This window comes from Lissotriton helveticus, chromosome 11, assembly GCF_964261635.1.
Source record: "Lissotriton helveticus chromosome 11, aLisHel1.1, whole genome shotgun sequence".
NCBI classification, from domain to species: Eukaryota; Metazoa; Chordata; class Amphibia; order Caudata; family Salamandridae; genus Lissotriton; species Lissotriton helveticus.
This window is the reverse complement of record NC_136072.1, coordinates 195,443,283-195,455,642: the sequence shown is the minus strand read 5'-3', so window position 1 is coordinate 195,455,642 and position 12,360 is coordinate 195,443,283.

Below are 12,360 nucleotides of genomic sequence, written 5' to 3'. Positions count from 1 at the left end.
CTCCTCTACAAGAATGTGAGCAATACACTTGATCTGTCTGGGGGCACAGCCCTGGCCCCTCCGCTTTGTACAAGACCTGGGCAGGAGTATCCATAATGGATCTCACTGACCTCCATTTCTTTGGCCCACTCACTCACCATAAATGTACCACAGAGGTTACATACGCTTACCCACACTCTTATAACATGCTTAACTTGTACTCTGGATGATAGGGAAGTGGACTGGGCAGGCGCTTACAAGCAGAAATGTACACGGTTTGACAAGTAAGCCTTCACTCCTGTGATCGAGTTAAAAAGGGTGTCACACTGTTGATCCTTAAAACCAGTATGCTGCCGCCACCAACACTCTATGCCTTAATTCTGCTGACCTGTAGAGTATACTTACTCGTAGTAGGAGACAACCCTAGGCCTCTTCGCACATTATAGAATAGCATGATGCCATGACCAAAAATAAAACGTCCGGGTGCCAGATACACGTAGTTATACACTCGGGCGGGGGAACGCACCTTTTTACAATGCAAGTGACACTACAGTCCCAGCACAAACCATTTGTTATTTGATTGATCAAGACAGTCATCACCGACTCCTTCTCATCAAAGTTGATAAGAGTAGGGCTAAATGCCCCTCTGTGTAAGACATGTCCACCCATGGAAAAAGGGACCAGAATTTTAGAGATAATAACTATAGTCCTACTTGCAGCATGTTAACCAGAGTTGACATTGTGTGTCTGTTGGTGTGAGAAGTTAGCCTGGCATATGATGTCCACTATTCTAGTGGGCACCTTGCACCAGTCTAATCGACTCTTATTGATGGTGGTTGTGAAGTCAACCTTATAGCCAAGCTATCCTAGTAGTAGCATGGACCAGCAGTCATAGGCTAAGGCTTCAGAGAGCATGTAAAGCAAGCTGTTTTACCAATTATAATCCCTTGAATACCAAATGAAAGGACACCACACAAGGTATATATTAAATATATATGTATTTATTTCTAACACAACTCCTCTGCACTCTTTATGAGGTCAGAGATCGAACTACATCACAAGTTACTCAATTAGCAAACGATAAGTTGCACAAATACAGTTATGCCCTAGGGGCCTCACAAACCATATACTAAGTAAGTGGTATAAGAAGCACTTCAGGAATAGGGAATAGGCCTAGGGAATCGCTGGGGCTACTCTAGACAACCAAAGGTTAGTAAGTAGGAGGCCCACGGGAGACGCGTGCAGTGTCTAAACACAGTCGCGAGTTACCATTGACTTATAATAGAGAACAAGAAGTTAGAAAGTTACTGTTTTAGGGCACTTCCGGATGGACTACGACAAAACCCCTTTAAACTAGGACACTTGGAGAGTCAATACCCACGGGAGCACCGGAGTACTCTAGTTACCAAACCCAGGGAAGCCGGGTGCCTAGGTGTCTTTTCGTGTCGGGTTTCGTCGATGCTTTCAATGGAGATCTGCAAAAGAAGTGCTGCAGGCGGCCAAAGGAAGAGTGTCCGGGGGGTCCAAGGGTGGATCGAAGAATTGAATGACCTAAAAGCAGAGGGGACAGAGTCTAGGTCACTAGCCAGTGACCAGGAAGGAACCAGGCGATGTCGCGATGATCTCAGGTGAAGAGGTGAAGCTTGTCTCTGCAGCCACAAGGACCAGGAGGTGTCTATGACGACCAGGAGCTGGATTCGAGCTGTCCCACGAAGGATCTAGTTGACTGCGGTGTCGGTATCCGGACTAGACCCAACAAGTCTTGGCAAACACAATCCACGCAGGAGTTGAAGATTGGCTTTGGAGCAGACCAGCAAGGTCTGAGGAGCTTAACCTTTGCAGGGAAGCTGGAGCAACCAGGAAAGCAGTTTGGTTTCAAAGGTTTGTCTTCAGGAGGCTCACTAGCCAGCGGGCTAGCAACCGGGAAGACGTGTTGAGCTGAAATGCAAGAGTGGGCCCCACACGGCACTCGTGGAGTGTGGAGGGCTGAGCTTCGGTGCAAATGGCGCTCGGTCTGGGGCTTCTCATACCCCAATGCACAACTGCGAGGGTGCCTCGGTAGTTGCACTGTTAGCAAAATGCAGGATGACCAAGTTGTCCGGTCCCACGTCTCGTGTGTCCGCCACGGGTCTCAGCATTGCTGTGAATGTGGGTCGGAGTCAGAGAAGTCTAAGAGTCCAGTTCCTGTGTCGCTGAGTCTTCGGGTTCCGTCGGGAGCGTTGACAAGGCAGACCGGCAAGTTACTAGTGGTGCCTGTTTGCTTAGGGTGGTCACTCCTTGACCACAAGGGAGATGTCTTCAGTCTTCTAGTCGAAATAGAACGTCGAAGGTCCAAGAGTTTCGTTTCAGAGTTTCGTTCCAGGATAATCTAAAGTCCTGGGGACACACACCTATCTTTATACTAAGAAAATGGGCTGGATTACCTACTAGGTCCCTCCTGTGGGTGGACCTGGGAAGGGGGTGGTTACACCCCTTTCCCTTTGTCCAGTTTTGCGCCAGAGCGGGGCTGGAGTGCCCCAGCAACTGGTTTGAACCGGGGTATGCATGGAGCACCTTGTGTGCCCCAGGCAGTGTCTGGAAAAGCATCTTTCCATTCAACTCACCCTGCCCCAATACACTATAGGCTGTCTGCGGAGATGCTAACATCTCCCTCAACAGGAAACATATTGTCCAGGCCTCCCTTGCTGGAGTTTCCCCCAGCAGCAGGAGGTCAGACTTGTGTCTGTGGCAGCAGCATCCATTTTGTGATGCTGAGTCTCTGTTTAACTTTAACCGGGTACAGCTTTAACATACATGTCTTTTCCCTCTAGAAGGGTGAAATGCTACCCCCACCGCCAGAATTGGTGGGGGGTAGTATTCCAAAGTGTTTGACACCTTACACAACATGTTTTGATAAAGCCAAACCTAAGTTAGCATTAACCACGAGGATTATAATGCACTTAAGAGTATATGGTATGGCTATATCATAGAACAGCTATAAGGAGATGGTTCCGAAAGGTGCAGAGGGGCTCACCTCATGCTAGGGCACCCTCTCACATAAAACCAAGCACTCTGCCTCCAGGATTGTTAAGGCCTGCCATAGGAGTGACTTATAGGTTAGTATGTGTCTATATATAAGGTAGATATAGATATACTAAATCTAAGTAAGGGATGATTACACCACCTTACCCAAGCTGAGTGATCAGCCTGTGGTGTCAGTTTGGATGACCAGCCAGGGGTGACATAATACATGCTGCAGCCCCTGGTAGGCCTTGGATGTACCTATGCCCTGGGTACCTATGGTACACTATACAGGGGCTCACAAAGGTGACCCAATACCCAATCAGGTATGTACCTAAAGTACATGGTATCAATTAAGAGAGAGACCAGCTGGGCTGTGGGTCTGATTAGCAGGCCCACAGCCACACTTAAGTCGAAAAACCAGAAAGTCACAGCAAAAAGTGGGGGTGACCATAGGTAGCAGACCCTACTCTCCTACACAACCCTCCCCCCCCCAATGCAGGGACATTAAACTAACCTTGACCAGTTGAGTCTTCATGTTCTAAGTGGAAACATCTGCATTGGCATGGTCCGTCCCAGGTCTATGTTTCACTGTATAGTCCATCCCCTGTAGGGAAATGGACCACCTATGCAGTTTGGGATTCTCACCCTTCATCTGATTTAGCCACAAGAGGGGCTTATGGTCTGTCTGAATCTTTAGTGAGTACCAAACAAATATGGCCTCAGCTTCTTCAGGGCCCAAACCACAGCAAAGGCCTCCCTCTCAATAGCTGACCAACGTTTCTCTCTAGGGGTCAGCCTTCTGCTAATAAAAGCTATTGGCTGGTCTTGACCATTTTTATTCAGTTGTGAAAGAACAGCTCCTACACTAAACTCAGAAGCATCTGTTTGAACAATGAATTCTTTGGAGTAGTCTGGACTTTGCAGAATAGGTGCAGTGCATATGGCCTGATTCAGGTCATCAAATGCCTTTTGACAGCTTACTGTCCACTGAACTTTCTTTGGCATTTTCTTGGAAGTTAAGTCATTAAGAGGAGTCACAATGGATCCATAGTTATTAACAAACTTCCTGTAGTACCCAGACAGGCCCAAGAAAGCTCTGACCTGTGTCTGGGTGGTGGGAGGAGTCCAGTCCTTTATGGTCTGGATCTTGCTCTCCAATGGTTGAACCTGACTTCCACCTACCAGGTGGCCGAGGTATACAACCTTCCTCTGCCCTATCTGGCACTTGGTAGCCTTGATAGTTAGACCTGCCTTTTGCAGGGCCTCTAAAATATTCTTTAGGTGGATCAGGTGATCTTCCCAAGTGGAGCTAAAGACAGCAATATCATCTAGATAAGCTGCGCAGTAGTCATCCACACCAGAGAGGACTTGGTTCACCAACCTTTGGAATATGACAGGTGCATTCTTCAGACCAAAGGGCATTACCACAACATCATCATAGCTTTATTTCGATATACAGAATATCATAAAAGCACATACCAATATAAAAACCATAATTCATTAGCATTACATTTTTTAAAATAGATTATAAAAAACCATTCATGTTACAATAAATGCTTTAAGAAACATATTAAACTGTAGCAGCTTTGCGAATATTTAAAAAAGTTCAGCTAAAACTATAGTCATCTAGTAGCCTTCAATCTAATCAGCCAGGCCCAGCTAAGAAATTTGGCCACCCCACACACTAAGGTTGTGCTAGTATCAGCCTTAAGTATTCTGAGTGCGGAGGAGTGGTCCCTAGTTCCAAACAGCAGACACACAGGTTTGAGCCATTTCTGCCTGGGTTTTGCGTAGGCTGGGCATACAAAGAAGGCATGAGGGATATTTTCAGTGTCACCTTCACAGAATGGGCTGTTCGGAGATGTTTGGTGTGGGGGCTTCCACTTACAGGTGTAATCACGGAGGGTGGAGTGTTCCCAACCTAAACTGGATGAAAAGGGATCTATCTCTTGGTTTCTTGATGAAATCCAAGTAGGGCTCCAAGCGAGGCTTTGATTTATGCTGTCTAAATGCCTCAGTCAGCCTACCTTGATTTGGGTCCCTTTGTTCTTGATCATCAACCCATATCCAGTAGGCTCGCTTAGTTTCAGCCTTTGATAAAGAGACCCCAGGCTCCCAATCAGTTGGCAAGCCAGATTCAAGCAGGAGCTTCTTTGTATTGCGAATCCAGCTAATTTTGTGGGCACCATGGAGATTCATAACTTCTCTCAATCCATCTAGATACCTTGAGAGCTCCGGGGTCCGCCATAACCGAGCCCAATATAGAAGAGGGCATAAACTGGCTAAATCCTTAATAGAGCAGCGACCCAGGTCACTCAAGAGTGGTTTGGTGGGAGTACCCCTCTGTAGCGATACCAGCTCCCTAAAATACGTATTCTCTGAAGTGACCAGGGCATCAACACAGTCAAAGCCCCAGAGCTCTGCGCCATAAAGGGCGCTGCCTACAGCTTTTGCAGCGTAAATATCCAAAGCAGGTGCAATGGGTTTAGAGATAGATAAACGATGCTCTCGCCCTAGTGCTCCAACTACCCTGTTATGATTTAATGCCATTTTATCGATATGTGGCTGCCACTTCAATTTATCCGAGATTCTAATTCCCAAGTAGTCAAATTCTTTTACACGTTCCAGTGACACCCCATCCAAAGAAAGGGTAGATCTGGATGACTTACTTGGGTTAAAATAGAGGAGCTTAGTTTTCGAGGTATTTATGACAAGGCCCCTGAGCTTACAAAACAGGCAAAAACGATCCAGCAACTTTTGCAATCCTGCGGGAGTTTTTTATACCAACAACGTATCGTCCGCAAAGAGGAGAGCGGGAACTTTGTCACCCGCCAGGACTGGGGCATCAGCATTAATTTCGAGCAAAAAAGAAACTACACCATTCACAAATAGCGTGAAAAGTGTCGGGGCTAACACGCAGCCCTGGCGTACCCCTCGATCCACAGGGATTCTATTGATTTTTTGCTCTTGTGATCCCCATCTAATACGGGCGTAGGTACCTTCATGCATACGTGCCAGGAGATTCAAAATTGGTAAAGGGATCCCCAACTCCTCCAGGATCAGCCAGAGGCGGTCTCTGGGGACCAGGTCAAAGGCGGTCTTCAAGTCAATAAATGCCAAATAAAGACCGCCTTTGCCAATGGTAACCACCTTCCAGTGTAAAAGTACCAGCCTAAATGCCTGATCTACCATGCCTGTGCAGGCCCTGAAGCCTGCCTGAAAGAGTGAGATGATGTTGTTCTCCTCAGCCCAAGAAATGATCCTCTCCAAGAGTACCCTGCCAACCAATTTCTGCCCCGCATCTATAAGACTAATTGGGCGATAGTTGGCAGGGTCCTCCCTGGGGCCCTTCTTGTAAACCGGGATCACTTCGGCCGCCTTCCATGAATTCGGGACGGGTGAACCTTCCAGCAGTGCGTTCATCAGGCTTGCAAAGTAAGTGGCCCAACAGTCAGGATTGGCTTTAAAAAGGTCGCCCGGGACACCGTCCTGCCCTGGGGCTTTTGCAGATACAATTTTAGCTATTGCAACATGACCTTTTTTTTATCAACTCTAGGGAGGGGAGCCTGTCCAGAACCAATATCCAGGGCACCGCTCAAATGCCCTGGGGCTCCGGGCGGTTCATTACCACCATAGAGTTTACTAAAGTGCCCAAACCATTCACTATCTGTGATGTGGTTGGGGATTTGATCCGGGTCACATCCGTTTGATCTTCTAACTAAGGCCCAGAATAGGTCGCTATTCTTGATTTTACTTGCCGCACTAAGGCTTTCCCAATGGGATTCTTCCCACTCCCTTTTAATTGTTGTTATGGCTTTTCTATAATACATTCTGGCCAGCCGAACAGCTATTGGATTGCAGGATTTAATAGCAAGAATTAAATTATTTTTCAACATTCTACAGTTACCATCAAACCATTTCCGCACTGGTTTAGCAGTTGTCGAACTCTTTTTACCTGTAACTATAAACAGTTTGCCAATCTGATCCATACTATCAGATTGGCAACTATATTGTGGAGAAGCGTGGCTCAGTGGTTAGAGGCGGCAGACCCAGAAGCTGAGATCGACCGTGGACCAGGGTTCGATTCCCCGCCTCAGCAGGTCTCGGGCCCAAAAAAAATTCCACGGACTCGACAATTCTCGCTCTGGTGCCTACTACTCAACTCACGGGGTCACACTCTGCGACTCTGGGCAATAGCTTGCTTAATCTCCACTACGGCCCCTCGCGGCGGGATGCCTGGCTTTCACCTTGTGGATACCCTGCCGGGGTTTCTCACAGGGGAATACCAGGACGGGTTCCCTAAGCAAGCGCCGTGACGCTTACGGGCAGCTGTGCGCTTTACAAGTCCAACACATTTACATTTACATCAGTGTAAATGGTTTCTGCCTCTACAGGCCCAGCCACGCCATTACATACTGCTGAAAGCCTTGAAGACTGCTCGCTAAGGATTCCATCCAGGGAGTTCAGTCTGGTTTCATCTATACTAAACTTGGGCCACTTGAGGAATCTATTGCAATTGGATGGTATAGCTTGCTTGGTTATTAGCCTCGCACTATCTAATGGGGTATGTTCCCTTCTCTGCCTCTGATGCACCAGTGTGAGGGACAAAGGGTTATGGTCACTCTCCACTGATGGTATGACAACCATGTCCACCACTGACTTCCAAGCTCTCCTGTCCACCATTATATAGTCAATTCTGCTTTCACACGATGCTCTGTTATATGTATTTTCCCCCTGAGCATTGGAGATGGTGCGACCATTTACAGCTCTTAAACCTGTTTCAATCATTAAAGCATTCATTTGAATGACTACTGGAGACCATCTCCTCACAGGTGTGAGGGAGAGGGGTGGAATGCCCCATTGGGCATCATCTTCATGCACTCCAAGAATGTTGTCTACTGCCAAAGGCTCAAACGAGCAATTAAGGTCCCCAGCAACCAGGATTAGAGAGTCGGGAGAACATAATTTAAGCAGATCAGTTAAAGTATCAATAGTGGAGGATTTGCCCCCCCCTTGGGTACCTCTAGCGTATACATTAAAAAACTCCCAGTTGGGGGCACCATTCTTACCCCCAAAAGAGAGTCTCATAACATCCAGAGATGAGCAAGTGTGGTGAGTAATCTTAAGATTAAGATCAACCCTTACCCATACCATAAGCCCTCCCGATGGACGACCACGCCCAACCGTGGTGGCAGGAGCATAAAAACAAGAAAATCCCTGCTTGTATAGGGGTTCGAGGCTCCATGTCTCCTGAAACATACATATATCATACCCATCAATAAGATTGTTCCAGTCCGGTAGTGAAAGCATGTTTCGCAGACCTGCCACATTCCACGAAACAAGTTTAAGATTATTAGTACGAACATTAGCTGAAATTTGGGCACATGAAGTTTCGCCTAAGTCCTGGCTGGTAACAATATTTGTGGGTGTCAGAATGTCCACGGCTAAGTTTGAGGACTCAGGACCCACGGACTGTCGTAGTACAGGTGAGTGGGGAGAGCAACCACCCAAAGGAGAACAGGGATTATTCTGTTCTCTTGCTCCATTATCGAGTCAATCAACAGCCTCCAGACAGTCAAAGCGGTTGTGGTTGTAAATAGTGTCCATGTGTGGAGAGGGCGTAAGCCATACCCCCTGAGGTGGTCCCCTCCTGCCCCACTGTACCAGTGTCCAACCATCTATCTGTGGGGTAAAGTAACCTGGGGGATGAAAGTAGGTCAATGGGAGAGAATGGATAGTCGTGCCTGCGCTAGGGTATCTCCAATTGCAAATATGATCAACAATTCTAGGGTTGTTGAAATTGATCAAAATACAATCGCCCCTTATATTTTTGGCCAGATGGCCAACCCATGTTACCCTCCGAATCATAAGAATTTTGCCAGCAAGATGAGGGGGCAAGGGTCTATTCGTGTTTAGCCAATGTACAACCCTATTCCAGAGTTTTGTGGGGGTTTCCACCTCATCTTTGCCCAACTTTGGTACCCCGGCTAGGACTATCACACGTGGACAAACCTCCGGAGGTAAATTCAAAATATTTTTCCCTGTATTAGGTTGAACAGTAGAGACCTCCCTGCCTGTCCTGTCTTGTGGTGGATTATGCTGTTGCTTATGTGAGCTATTTAAATTGGCAGATGCTATGTCCTTAATAAGGGGTGCAGCTGGAGGTGCAGGTGAGGCCGTATGGGCTGAATTTGATACTATTGCTGCTTTCTGGGTGGCTGGAGCCACAGCCTTTTCCTTGCGAGTTTTAACTAATGATTTAGTAGCTGTAGGAGGATTGTCCCTTATGGGGGGTTCTACAATTCCCTTAAGGTTGCGCTCAATTCTTTTTAAATGGACCTCAATCTTGCTCAGCCTATCCTCTAATGGAGCTCCCGATCCACTCGACTGGGCAAACCGCCTGTTACCTGGCTCGCCCTGCAGGGCAGGGAAGAATCAGCTAAGCCCGGGGCAGGATTTACAACAGGCTGCTCCAGGGTGGCAGGGTTTTCTTTCGTGATTTTTGGGGCTTTCTTTTTCCTCCCGCCAAGGTTATTTACTAGTCCTTGCTTGTTTTTTGGGATTGCCCCCGGGTCTCTCCCGCACTGTTGTCTGGTATTATGTACCTTAACTATGTTAGGCACAGAAGGAAACCTTTGTGGGGATAACAACATTGATTCTGAAGCCGTAGACTGGCTGCTAGGTGAAGCCTGTGATAAGTCGCAAGGGGGGAGCTGTGGGGTTGGGAGTTCTAAAATTGTGGATGCGTTTAAACCACTATTGGCATTTAGATTAACAGGAGTCCGCACATTCGCAATGTGTCCCATTGAAGACCTCCTTGCAATAGCCAATTCCTGGGAAACACGTTGCTCCATTATTGTAATCCCCTCATCAACAACACAGTTCATCCTTGTTATGAACTGGTCCATAGCTCCCGTAAAATTGGCAGTGTCCGCTCTCCCTTTAGCCTCCTTGGGAGGCATTGCAGAATTCCCAGTAAACTACAATAATGTACAAAGGCAGGGTACTCACAGGAGTGGATCATGCGGTGGATGAAAAAGGAGGTGCCCCGGCCCGGCCTAGTCCGATCTTGAACGGGCTTAAACGGGCCCTCCCTTGGCCCGGGCTTTGACCGGGCGCTCCCGCGCGTGACTCGCGGGGCGAGAGGCTCTCCTCTCTCAACGCGCCTCCGGGCGCTCTGCTGGCGTCACTCTCGCGCCACAACCGCCGGGGCACCTGAGAATTGCAGTCCCTGCCCTTGCGGCGGCGATGTTACTGGTGCGGCGCGTCGAGCCGTTCCCCTCACGGCGGAGTAGTGGCAGCCCCAAGGAAAAGCCAGTTAAGCCGTTCCCCTCACAGCAGAAGGTAAGTTCTTTCTCTGTCTCCGAGAAAATTACGCTCCCCAAATTGATAATGACATCCTGAGGTTGAAAATGCTGTTTTGGCTTTTGCATCATTAGCTAGTCTGATCTGCCAGTAGCCAGCTGTCAAGTCCAATGTACTCAAAAACTTGGAAGAAGCCAATCTGTCAATGAGCTCATCTGCTCTTGGTATTGGGTGGGCATCTGTCCTAGTGACAGCATTGAGGCATTTGTAATTCACGCAAAACCTCATCTCTCTCTTACCAACTTGGGTGTGAGGTTTAGGCACAAGGACTACAGGACTGGCCCAAGGGCTCTCTGAGGGCTCAATGACTCCCAACTCCAACATCTTTTGGACCTCCGTCCTGATACAGTCCCTAACATGATCAGGTTGCCTGTAGATTTTACTCTTCACAGGCAGACTGTCACCAGTGTCCACCTCATGGGTGTACCAGCTGGTCTGACTTGGAGTCAGTGAAAACATATGTCTGTAGGACTTTAGAGCTTGTCTGCAGTCCCTCTGTTGCTGATCAGTGAGGCTGCCTGCCAAGGCTACACCATCAACTGATCCATCATCAGGGCTCTGAGAAAGCAGGTCTGGGAGAGGATCACTCTCCTTCTCCTGTCCCTCATCTGTAGCCATGAGCAAGCCCATGTCTGCCCTGTCAACATATGGTTTCAATCTGTTGACATGAAGCACCCTGTGGGGGCTCCTGGGAGTTCCAAGATCAACCAGATAGGTTACCTCTCCCTTCTGTTCAACAATAGTGTGGGTCCAGACTGTTTGTCTTGGAGTGCTGCTGGGGCCACTGGCTCCAACACGCACACTTTCTGCCCTGGCTGGTAAACAGTCAGCACAGCCTTTTGGTCATGCCAGGCTTTTTGGAGTTCCTGGCTAGCCTCAAGGTTTTTGGATGCCTTTTTCATATACTCAGCCATCCTGGAGCGGAGACCAAGTACATAATCCACAATGTCTTGTTTTGGAGCTTTGAGAGGTAACTCCCATCCTTCCTTCACCAGACAAAGGGGCCCTATTACAGGGTGTCCAAATAGAAGTTCAAAAGGGCTGTAGCCAACCCCCTTCTGTGGGACCTCTCTGTAAGCAAACAAAAGTCAGGGCAGAAGGATGTCCCATCTTCGCCTAAGCTTTTCAGGTAAACCCTTAATCATGCCCTTTAAGGTCTTGTTGAATCTGTCCACCAGACCATTGCACTGTGGATGATAGGGTGTGGTGAACTTGTAGTTCACTCCACACTCTTTCCACATAGCAGTCAAATATACAGACATAAAGTTTGCACCTCTGTCTGAGACCACCTCCTTCGTAAAACCCACTCTTGAGAAAACTCCCAGGAGGGCTCTTGCCACAACAGGTGCTGTTGTGGTCCTTAGGGGAATAGCTTCTGGGTATCTGGTGGCATGATCCACTACCACCAGAATAAACCTGTGCCCAGATGCGGTTTGGGGATCCATTGGACCAACAATGTAAATCCCAACTCTTTCAAAGGGAACCGCCATACCACAGGTAGTGGTATTAGGGGGGCCTTTGTGGTGCCACCTGATTTGCAACTGGCTTGGCATGTGACACAGGAGAGACAAAACTCATTGGTGTCTTCTGACATGTGGGGCCAGTGAAAGTGAGGGACAAGCCTGTACCAAGTCTTGTTCTGGCCAAGATGTCCTGCAAAGGGAATATCATGGGCTAATGTAAGAAGGAAGCCCCTGAATGCCAAAGGTATGACCAACCTCCTGGAAGCACCAGGCTTGGGGGGTCTAGCCCCTGAATACAGGAGCCCTTCATCCCAATACACTCTATGGGTTCCATTAGCATTCCCAGCAGGCTCAGCAGGAGCTTGCTGTCTGAGGGGTTCAAGAGAAGGCCAGTCCAACTGCGCCTGCCTCAGATCTGCCCTTGAAGGTCCCCCTGTCCCAAGAAACACAACCTGATCAGGTTCAAGCTCTTCTAGTACAGTTCCTTTTTGGGTCTGACAATCAGCTTCCTTGGAAGGCTGATCCTCATTCTGAGGCAAGGGGAAAGGCA